Here is a 12,305-nt window from a genome sequence, read left to right as displayed (position 1 = left end):
GTTACCAATATGCATCTGATAAATTTGTTTTAAAATAGCTGTCAAAACTATGCAAGGAAAAACCTGGCTAATAGTTCAAATTCAGGTTGAAGATTTCTATTAAACAATCTTTACGAAATTGAACATATATTTAGTAGTTGTTACGATACATCTTATTCATGTCAAAATTACATCACACGATTCCTTCTTCAAATATAACAAAATTAAATTATCTGACGGAACCTCATATACGAAATACAATTCAATGCAAACGTAGTGATTACAAAAAATTACAAGATTATTTTCAGAAATAGTGACATATGGATTATTTATTTTATCTTTCCTTTTTGATGAAACTACATTATATTCTAGAACAGTCATGCAAGTTATAAGCAAGTCCTTTACTACATAGTTCATACTCAACGCATTAGTATCATATGGAACTTGGGTGATCATTTTTGCAGGGTACAATTGTATTGATTATCGATTACTGCAATTACATCGAACTGTATTGGACGCGTTACCTGTAATTTGCACATATCCCCAACATCTTCTGTTCCAATTAATAATTCTTAATTGTAAAGTTCCACACTATATTATAACTGTCCAAGGCAGTATTAATTCGGTCAAATCTCAAGATGTCCTCAGAACTAGGTGATAGTTTATCTAGTCACCACCACCCCAACTCCAAAACAAGAAAGGAAGAGAAGATTTGGGGTTTATTTAATTTCCCAGGCTCAGTACAAATGCAATTAAAATAATTTTTTCTAATATCACTTTCTGATCAAAGGGCACAGAAGTTGATAAAATATCTTTGTGTGCATAACTACTAATTATGTTTTTATGTTATTTTTTGGGGGTGAATTAATTCAACAAAGATTTTCGGGCTAGTCACATTTCATGTATTTGTTATTTTATTTATTAATTTACATATTGATAATCTTGACAATTAAAGAATAAATGAATATGTGAAAATCATAGCTGACCGTATAACGTCACCTCTTAGATATACATATTCATGTTAATGTAGATGTGCAATTTTCTCATCGTGTCTATTGCCGTTTTACATGAGATTACGACTTAGAGATGATAACACTTCTTGGTGATCAATTATGGACCAATTTTATAATGAACTAATCAAGTACTTAGAATAGTTAAGGTAATAACACCTGTTGATATAACATTGATGTCTAGATTCCAACAGGCGATAGGTCATTTAATACAACAACGTAGGAACTTATCTCCCCTCGCTCATCCAACAAACCATGTTTTAATCAGTTCTCATATTTACCGTAGTTGTAGATTTAACCTGCTACCTGTTGAGCGGAGCGGAACATATACGTCAGCGTCATCTTTCCAACAATGGCTACCTTGCACACCTGTGAATTAACGTGCCCGAACAGACCAGGTTCTACCTCAGTCAGGACCCCTGAGAAGGAGAAATATTGGCTCGAACACAAGAACACTGATACTGCATAGATCATCTTGCCGAATTCCGAACTTTCATTCTATACGATTCCGTTAATCATACGATCAAATAAACGTGAGTCTCCCTTTCCGCCGCCCGTCTTACAGTAAGGTACTCTATACACAATGCGCCTCTACTCCATTCAAAGTGTTCTTTACTTCCTGAACTAGATGTTCAAATAATCAGTGCATAGTAGAACTCTCTCTCTCTCTCTCTCTCTCGCTCGCAACAAAATGGTTACTTTAATAATCTCCTGCATTTAAATGTTTCGTAATTTTTAACAGCCACTGGCACAAAATATGCTGTTATGTCGATTCTAGCCTCAGTAAGTCGTACCTAACATGGTAAGAAAAATATTTATTAATTTTGTCCAGTGATAGCTGTAGAGATTTGGGAGGCATTTAAAGGTTTCAAAGTACAGCCTAGAGGTACTGAATCAATCAGTGTATTCTACAAAAAGTTAGAACAGTATAGTGTATGATATATTTTTATTCTTTTCTTCCTTAAAATTTGTTTCTTTTTATTTGTACCGAAGCAAAATCAGTTTTGATTGATGATAGAAAATTCAATGATCAACTTTCCATCATGGACTAAAATTATTGTAGGCAACAGAGTTTAAATTACAATGAATCACATTTCCAGTTAATTCTGAAAAATGAGAAAAAGAAAACATTATGGTAAATAGTAGAATGTGGGAAAATGTTAAATATATGGTCTAAAATGAATGTAATACTAGTTTGAAAGAACCTACACAAACAGGCTAGTGAGAACACATGCACATGTCTCTTTATATTGCTTGCTCTGGTAGCAGTTGCTTACCAAATTATACCTACAGTACCTGTAATCACTCTGATGTAATCTAGGCACTCCTATCAGTTACAAGTAATTACAATGTATAGGTTGTGATGTACTGGGATGAAGTCATATGTGCAAAACTACATGATGTAGAGAAGAAGAAGGGCACATACTAACATAAACCTTAAGAGACCGACCATTGAATAACATCAAAAGGTTGATACTTAATTCCATTGTTTTTCAAGAAACATTATTTATTCATCGACGATGAATCTGAAGCATTAAAGTGACTGAATAGGCAGACAGCCACAAACACATATGGAAATTTGGCACCATGCATGCCATCTTAATACGTCTATTTTTAGAAATAGTGGTTTTCCTAATACGACTAATCATATGTAAGCTTCGTTACAGCAATCCTTTCATTAGTAAGTTTTCATCATCAAATGATAATTTGCGGAAATCGGACAGCAGTATCGGCTATTAAACACGTACTTGTGAATTTGCAATAGTTTGTTTTGTCGGCACAATTGACCACCTGCGAATCCCTCATGTAATGCATTTCACCTGCGGCTACATCTGTTACACTAACTACTTCGCAAGATTGAGGGACCATTTCAAAAGCTCTAAACTACGCTCACGCAATATGCAGCAACAAAATGAAAAGGTGAAGTTGTTTTCGCTTTCCCAATTGAATAATGTGAAATTTACATTATTTTGGCGACAAAGTCACTTACTTGAACCCTGTACCAGCAAGAACAACAAAAGTATTAGACACCTTGTTTTAAAGCATTCAGTTTTATCCCTGTCAGATTAAGCAGGTCAAATGATACAAAACAATGTGAAAGTACAGTTTAATTCATTTGTAAGAAACAAAAATAGAAAAGTATCTTTGAGTGGACTAAAAGTGTTTGGCATTTCTAAGTGTATTCATAACCTTTAACATTACATTGAGTCGTTGTCTTTATCAGAGAATTTCAAACTTTGTTAGAATTTTGCAAGAAAAGGATATGTTAAGGAAATGAATTTATAAAACATTCCAATGACTACATTGGAAATACATTCCTAATAGCAACTAATAATCATTGGTTGTTATAAGTTTAAGGTACAGAAAACATGACTTAATGAAGAATATATATTGTTCACCAACATATGCATGAAATGGGTGAATACAAGGCCAAGACTTTGTAAGAATGGAGATATAGGAATGTGAAAAGCATTTGTGATTCAATTGATGAGGCTGGTCTATCTGAGTATTCAGAATCTTCAAGAGATATTCAATGTGTCGGTGAATTATTAGAGCAAGGAGAACAAAATACAGACTTTGCAATATTTCAATTTATTTTTCTCTTCAGACCTTTCATTACTTATACATTATGTGCTATACTCAAGGCAGGAAGACAATGTAGGGATCTTTACAATATATTCATAAAATCAAACACAAAGTCCATAAAATCAAACACAAAGTCCATAAAATCAAACACAAAGTCTAAGAGTGAGACGAGATGGGAAAGTTCACGAAATTTAGATATTTGTACAACGTAACAGCAGAAAATTTAATCTGTCACTTTATGCAATTATTAAATATAACAGGTTCCACTGGTTTAAGTTTAGAATTATACATACCATTCCACCCAAACATTATGTCAATAAAATAAAAACTTATATAGTTGATTGCAAATATTGTTCTTTTTACGGGACTGTGGAAAAAATTATACATCACTTGTTCTAGGATTGCGAAAGGGTGAACCAATCTCTGAAAGAAGTAATGCCATGGATCTGCTCAGCAGCTTAATCAATAATAACATTGACTGAAATTAAATTTTTTTGGAAAAAGAAATATTAGACAAAAGTAAAAATATTTCACTTAACTGCATCATGCCAGTAGAAAAATATATTTCCATACACAAAGGTAATGTCTGAATAACTAAGAAGATTTCGTTGAATTTATGTCATTAAAATATTAGTAAATTTCACCTCCCTGCATATAAAGAAATCTGATTTTGATACTCATTAGATGCTGTTAGCAGAGAATCCTCAAAAAAGATGAATCAATAACTTGCTTCTTTCATTTTTCCTTGTACTTTCTTTTTTCCTCTGTCCACTTTTTATTATGCTCCATAATACACTATTCAAAATGTATTCTTATTTGGTATTATTTCAGCACTCTTTTGTATATATTTTGTATTTGCTTAATAAGTGTTTTCACTTATTGATTTTTTAAAATATTTAGTTTAGAGTTTTGCATCTGTAGAGTTCAGCATTTCAACTTTTGCATAGAAAATAAATAAAACGGGTGTAATTTTTTGGCTTCAGGAAGCGTACATTATGTGAAAGTTAATTAATTTTATTCAAATGCAACTTGATTTCTAGAGCATGCATTATAACCCACCCTGATGTTTTGCTATGCTGTGTCTAACTTTGTGTCTGACATAAGTAAGATAATCTTAGTATATGTACATCCAAACTTTTAATTTATTCACTGGATTTCATTATAAACAGTGAATATATAATGACTAATTGGTGCAATGATACCCCCACAATACAAAAGGGAAATTCAATGGAAAATATTGTTGATAAATAAGCATTAAAAATGAAAAGATACCTAATTATTTTATGCGTGCAAATTAAAGAACTAAATAAATAATTTATCGAGAGCAAATATGTATCTGAAGAGAACAAATGCTAGAAAATATATATATATTTCATTTTTCATTTTGGGAAGCAAAAAAATGTAAGCACTATTTTACACATGGTTGCATACATTTGAACGTATGTGAAACGTTATAAGGATGCAAGCAAAACGTTTTTGCACAGTAGTAACTATAACGTGTTTTCTCCTCTCATGTCAAGCTGCTACAGTGCGAATCAGACACGTGTATTTGAGATGGTTATTTCAATCTGATTGACTATTGTAAATCTCTTTCAGGCCTTACTTGCTCTGAAGGCAACACATTCTGAAATTCATAATTTTCATCATTTTATACTCTTCTGAGAATTAGAAAGCAACATACAAATGGATGTATGATACTGCTTTTGATTTAAAGTAGGTATGCCCATGCTGAGTCAACTATGCTATGTAGTGTGTTTGGAAATAGCCCAATGATATGATAGCCCAGTGATCTAACAGCCCAATTATCTAATATCCCAATGATCTCATATCCAAAGATCTCAGAATTTGCTATATTTAACCTAAGAAGCACACACGTGGTGTACTTTCATCAGATCCATTTATTAATTAAACTGAAGAACCAATTTAAGCATTTAATTAGTAGTACAATAGTAGAATAGGAGTACCATGTTATAAGCATAAAATAGTAGTCCAATAGTAGAATAGAAGTACTATTTAAGTGTAGAATAGTAGTCTAATAGTAAAATGTAAGTACCATTTTAATTGTAAATTGAAAACATTGGCATTTTTATTGATTTATGTATTCATTTCAATATATATTTATTTCAGCTACAACCTGCATGTCCTCTATTAATATAAGATAATTTCATAGAAAACTAGAAACGTATTGTACTCTCCGGAGATTTGATAATTAATGAGGAAATCTCAATACAGAACAGCATTAAAGCCCAAAATATATTTTGAAAAGCATATTTATTGAGATCGTTAACTTGTAGGATAACAAAGCAGACAAGATGTTATTCGGCATGTTTCTGAAAGGTTTCTTCCAATAAACATTTCAATGTGTTTATTCAAATGCAATTACTTCATGAATATGCAACGTATTACATGGATATTGTTGGATAGTCTGTATCCAACATTATATAAGTTATTTTACTTATTACTTATTACTTGTTTTTTCATCTGAGGTTATAAATTATGCGCATTTCACAGTTATTCAGTTTTGCTACAAAGTGATAAAATATGTGAAACGACGTGATGTCATCTCGTCTAGCTTTTACTTCACTCATTCTTTTTCGCATAATATTGTATGCCATTAAAAATCAGTAATATTTGTTCTCGACCTTTCCCGCATATTTAATACCTAGTGTAGAAAATAGCATTAAAGCTTGAATCGGAAATAAAGCCCCTGGACTTTTGCATGAATAACAACTGCACCTGGAGTGTTTCGAGCGATGTCTGAAAGGTTTTTGGTTTCTTTGGTGCTTTACGGCACAACAAGACAAGTAGATTATTTAGTGCCGAAGCAATTGGAGTAAAACTCCTTGATCAAGGACACACCATGGTTCTGATCCAGGCTGGTCTAATGGTAGGATTCGAACGGGCACCCTTTCGGTGATGCAACTTAACCTATGTTATTATTTTACAATGTTGTGTCGAAGGAAAGAAAGTTTTTCCCTGGCGCGTTTGAACCTATACCAAACACACTCGATTTCATCACTAAATGTAAAAAGGACTAGGTTCAGAAGAGCATTGTCAAAAATGACCACAAAATTAATTTACAAACGTTTCAAAATATATCACGTATAGGTAACATGGACGTATTGCATTCATGAACAGATTGTGAGGAAAATTAAATTGTTTTTTATTTTTGTTCAAACATCATTAAAAATAAGACCGGGAATTGTATTTGCATTTATGAAATTAACTTCCTGATATATTTGAATTAACATATATGCATCTATAAACTTTAGCCGCATTCATTTTAATTGCAAAACCTAGTTCTTAGCATTTTGCTAATTAATTATGATAAAACAAAAAATAAGACCGGGAATTGTATTTGCATTTATGAAATTAACTTCCTGATATATTTGAATTAACATATATGCATCTATAAACTTTAGCCGCATTCATTTTAATTGCAAAACCTAGTTCTTAGCATTTTGCTAATTAATTATGATAAAACAAAAAATTTCCGGAGAATGTAGGAGAGCTTGACGTGTAGATAAGAAGGAAATATGTATATACCTGGCACGTCACAACAATCACGGTCCTGAAGAAAAAAAGATAATTAAAAAAAAATGCAAAGAAAAAAAAATTGATCATTAACAACTGGAGAAAGCTCTTCCTAACTGTATTCATCAACTTCACAGCCATCATTAATCTTATTATCTTTCTTCAAACGTGTGGTCCGTTAAAGAAAAATCATTTATGATACAACATTAGAATAAAGAGGTGTTTTGTTTTACTTTTTGTTTACTTTTGTGTGTATATGTGTGGGAGGTCTGCTAAAATATAATACCAACCTGTAAACATCTTGCTGAACATTTCTGTCATTTACGAGGGTCACACAAGGCTGGCGTCAGTCAACTCCAATTCAGTTCCACAATCAAGAGAGTAAATAAGATATTAATGCATTATACTTGGAGAAGCGTATGTGGATGAAGAAAAGATATACAATGCACATACAAAAGAGATGAGAATACATTCCAAGAAAGAACATTTTGACAATAAATACTTTTTTTATCCTAAGATAAAGTTAAGTATCGAGAAGTTTTTCTTCCTGTTGGTACTTAGGATTCTTATTATATTGTAGGATATAATATTTCAAGATTAGCAAGTCATAGTTGTTTGGGTGAAGCTTACTCACGTTGCATTTATTCAACAGGTATAACTGTGCTCCTTTGTGTTTAATAAAATTTAACTTAGAGATATTGAAATCCATACGTGATCAATTCTGGTTCGTATCATTACGTTAGTGCACTGTGTTTTCTTTGCTTTTCATTGGAATTCAAAATTTTAATTTGGATCATGTTCACGATATACATGATTCCTAATTCAGTATACTGCACACTATTCGTGTCGTCTCGATTCTTTGCTTCCTGAACGACTTAAGAAAAAACCCAGCTGTCTTTCTCACTTTTCTTCTCTCTACGTCAGTATATTTTTGTATATCTCTGTCCTCCAGGAATCAGAAGAATGTAATGTAGGGCAGTAAAGAATGTCAGCAACCATTTATCGTGTCCTTCTTCTATCATCAGGCGTTTATTTATTGCAAGCAAACTATAGCATATAATGGTACTGGAATTTCGGTGGTGCAAAGAGGTTACCACAGTTTCCCGAAATATATCATCAGATTCATAATATCAACGAAATACAACTATACAGATAAAGGCGTTACCTCAAGACATCCTTTCAGATATTTATTTCGTTTCCATTACTTTGCCAATTATACAGGTCATATTAAAGTAAATATTCATAAAGAACATGATTCTAATCGTCGAAAATTTAGTTTAAACTTAGCAATCGAACAAAACAAAACGTGCAACGTTCGCTCTTGAAAAGAAAAGTTTGTTTCAAGTAATGTAGTCAAAATCCTTGTAAAACGAACATCAGTTACAATCCCTAACAGCTTTAAAAAACTCAGCATATGGATAGGTTCCCACTTCACAATTCCCAGTAGTAGCTCAAATATTTGCATAAATGGTCTAAATTAACGATAGCTTATTACTGCACCACTCTATATATTCCAGTATATATATCCAGCCAGCCAGCCAGCTATTTATCCATCCATCCACCCATCCATCCATCCATTCATCCATCCATCCATCCATCTAGCTATCTACCTACCCACCCATCAACCCACCTATTCTCCCACCCACCCATCCATCTATCTATACATTCATCAATCTAACTAGCTATCTACCCATTTACTCATCCACCCACCCACATTCCAATCCATCCACGTATCCATCCATCGATCCATCCATCCCTCTATCCGTCCGTATATGTCCCTATATTTATCTATCTATCTACCTAACTATCTATCTACCTACCTATTTATATCTACCTATCTATCTATCACTTTATCTATCTATCAACCGATCTTAACTGCAATTCTGATTTTCAGAAAACCCTCCCACAACTGTCTTATTTTTTAATATCAATCTGTCTAGCAAAGGGGGTCATGCAACATGATCCAGATCTACGATGCGTCAATACGTATCGATGGTTCTCTTCACTATCAGCAGTAAATGTCTACGACCTGGGCCACTGAACTGCACTAACAGTATGTCGTCTTTAAATTGGTTATAATTTAGGTATTATTAACACACATAAACTAGTATTGGACATATATACCATTTTTTATAAAGAATGCTTGTTCACTAATCTTTAGAATTTTATTAAATGGTCTGGGCCACCTACCATTACTACACAGTATATGCTTACGTACTTACTGCCCATTATGCCAATTGGCTTTTAGGGCAACAGCGAAGTTATACTTCTATATGTCTTTGCCTATTTTGTCTAGTGTACCCCAGCAGTCGAGAAGAGTCTTCATCTCAGCCGTATCAGCCGCAACAGTATGATGGCATGTGGTCCTTGGCCTCCCAGGCTTCCGTCGTCACTCAGATGTCCAGTGCAGTGCTGTCATTATAACTGCCTCTGCCGCCTTTTCATTGCGTGCCCGCCTTCTCATCACATGCCCAATCCATCTCCAGCGTCTTCTCTTGATAATAGCGGCCATGTTTCCTTGGTGAAATCGCACAAGCAGATCATAGTTGGAAATTGTCAAGAGCCAAAGGATATGAAATATCTTGCGGCAGCTAGTGGTATGGAAGGACAAGAACATGGCAAGATTTAACTCTGTCATACGCCAGCACTTGGAACCATGCAGTTTACAACTTAAACCTGGTGTGGATTCCATACTGTGCTGGTCTCAATACACTAATCATATTTCTGAATATATTTCTGGCCTTGCTTAGTCTGTCCCTCTAGGTACCTTCATCATATCAGATGTTTCTGCCCAGTGATGTAAAGCGGTTAGTACAGGGTAAGACTCTAGCATCTATCCTGACTGGTGTTGGTGGCTATGATGAGATACAAAATCTCTGTCCTCTGGTTTATTCTTAGTTCTAATTGGTGGGCAAAAGTCAAGATGCGTTACGTTTTATCTTGCATTTGCAGATGGGTGTTAGAAAGTAACGCAAGATCATCTGCAAAGTCTATGACTTCCAATGTAGAAAGCAGAGTCCAGCTGATGCCACTTGACGCATCTTCTGCTGCTATCCACATGACCCAGTAGATTATTAGGTTGGAGAGTACTATAGACATGACGAATCTTGTTGGAATTAGTCTTGACTTTTGAACACATTAGCAAAATCCCACGCTGCATGCGAAGTTGGTGTAAAAACTCTTGATGATCTGGGCCGTTTGTATGGGGATTCCGTACTATTTCGCAATACGCCAAAAGCTCCCTCTGTGTATGTTCAAAATCAACAAAATTAATGTACAGCTGTATCTGCCACTCGGTGCAGTGTGCTATGATATTTCACAAAGTGAGCTATACATCTCTTCCGTTTCGAAATCCGTCTTGTTCCTTCCTCAGAGATTTGCCGACATCATCTGAGATCTGCTTGATGACATCCTTGGTAAGTATCATGCTAGATATGGATAGTGGAATTATGCAACGCCAATTGTTAGAGAGCTGAGTGTTCCTTTCCTTGGAATCTTGACGATAACTCCTTTGGTAAAGTTTTCGTTAATTGTTATCCTTTCTATTGTCCTGTAAACAATGGCTGGAGAAAGGATGCTACAAGTTCTGGATCGGTTTTGAAAGTTTCCGTATTCAGGTTATCATATCCTGGAACTGTGCCATGGCTGAGAGATCAAAAGATGTCTTCTTTATCTGGTGAAGCAATATCTAGGTCTTCCTCATCTTCTTGGAAGTCCGCTTATTTTTCAGGTGGTGGTCTGTTCAGAACTTCCCTGAAGTGTTTCAAGAACTCTTTGTTCCTGTTTCCATAACAATTCTAGATCTGGATTGTTAACCCTCAGCCAAATCAACCACTCTATATAACCCTCCATAACAATTTTAAAAAACTGCATAAACTCAAACGTTTCTTCTGACACATACATTTACTACTCTGTGCTAGCTCTATTGAGATTTTAAAACATCCTAGTTCACTAGACCTCTCAATTTATGATCAGTGATGTATCAATGTATGAGGATAGTACGTGTTATTTATATATACTTATTGTACATGCATTAATGTATTTAACTACGAAAAGCAATTAGGATATTATGCTTGGGGAGTCCTGACTCGTCTTATCTAATACAGTATAACAATCATATATACTTATAGTTTATGAGAATTGATTTTGATAATAACTTAATTGGCATATTGAACTTATTTGTAAACCAAAACTCCCTTACCGCCTAAATATTGTACTTACATAATTGTATACTTCTTCAGCAAACTACATTTATGTAGGTGGATAGTACTTACGCATTTGAAATAAAGAGCAACTTTAATAAAACAAGAGACCACGGATAACAGATCATAAGGCATCAATAAGAATCCTGCAAACGAAAAAAAAAAATATAATACGGCCAACATAATAGGAATCATGATACAGGATCTAGGGTGTAAAAATAATACGTATTGGTGAAGTATGATTAAGGATACGTGCAAAACTTTAACATCCATATTTCATTGGTTTCCTTCCCAAAAGGAAACAAACAAAAAATCAACAATACAGCTTATATCCTAATCGGAGCTGTCGCATTAGTTTCTCTAATAGCAAGTATGCAAACCCGGCGTTGATAAAACAGTATGAATTAGGACACTATTAATTGTTTCCATTTAATTTTATTGATCCAACGTAGAGTCCATGCAACGTTCCACATCAGACATGAATAAGAATGTCTGTATTATTATGATATGAATAAGAATGTCTGTATTATTATGATATGAATAAGAATGACTGTATCATTATAACATGAATAAGAATGTCTGTATTATTATGACATGAATAAGAATGTCTGTATTATTATGACATGAATAAGAATGTCTGTATTATTATGACATGAATAAGAATGTATGTATTATTATGACATGAATAAGAATGTCTGTATTATTATGACATGAATAAGAATGTCTGTATTATTATGACATGAATAAGAATGTCTGTGTTATTATGATATGAATAAGAATGTCTGTATTATTATGACATGAATAAGAATGTCTGTATTATTATGACATGAATAAGAATGTCTGTATTATTATGATATGAATAAGAATGTCTGTATTATTATGATAAGACATGGAATCTAAAGTAACCAAGAAGACCAGGAGAACTATTTTCCAAATGTGTTCAGAATACGCTCAAAACACCAACTCAGATAATATTGTGATAGGCACCACAGTA

This window comes from Sinohyriopsis cumingii, chromosome 10 (genome assembly GCF_028554795.1).
Source record: "Sinohyriopsis cumingii isolate HCF-2022 chromosome 10, ASM2855479v2, whole genome shotgun sequence".
Classification (NCBI taxonomy): domain Eukaryota; kingdom Metazoa; phylum Mollusca; class Bivalvia; order Unionida; family Unionidae; genus Sinohyriopsis; species Sinohyriopsis cumingii.
Note: the sequence above shows the minus strand (reverse complement) of the source record.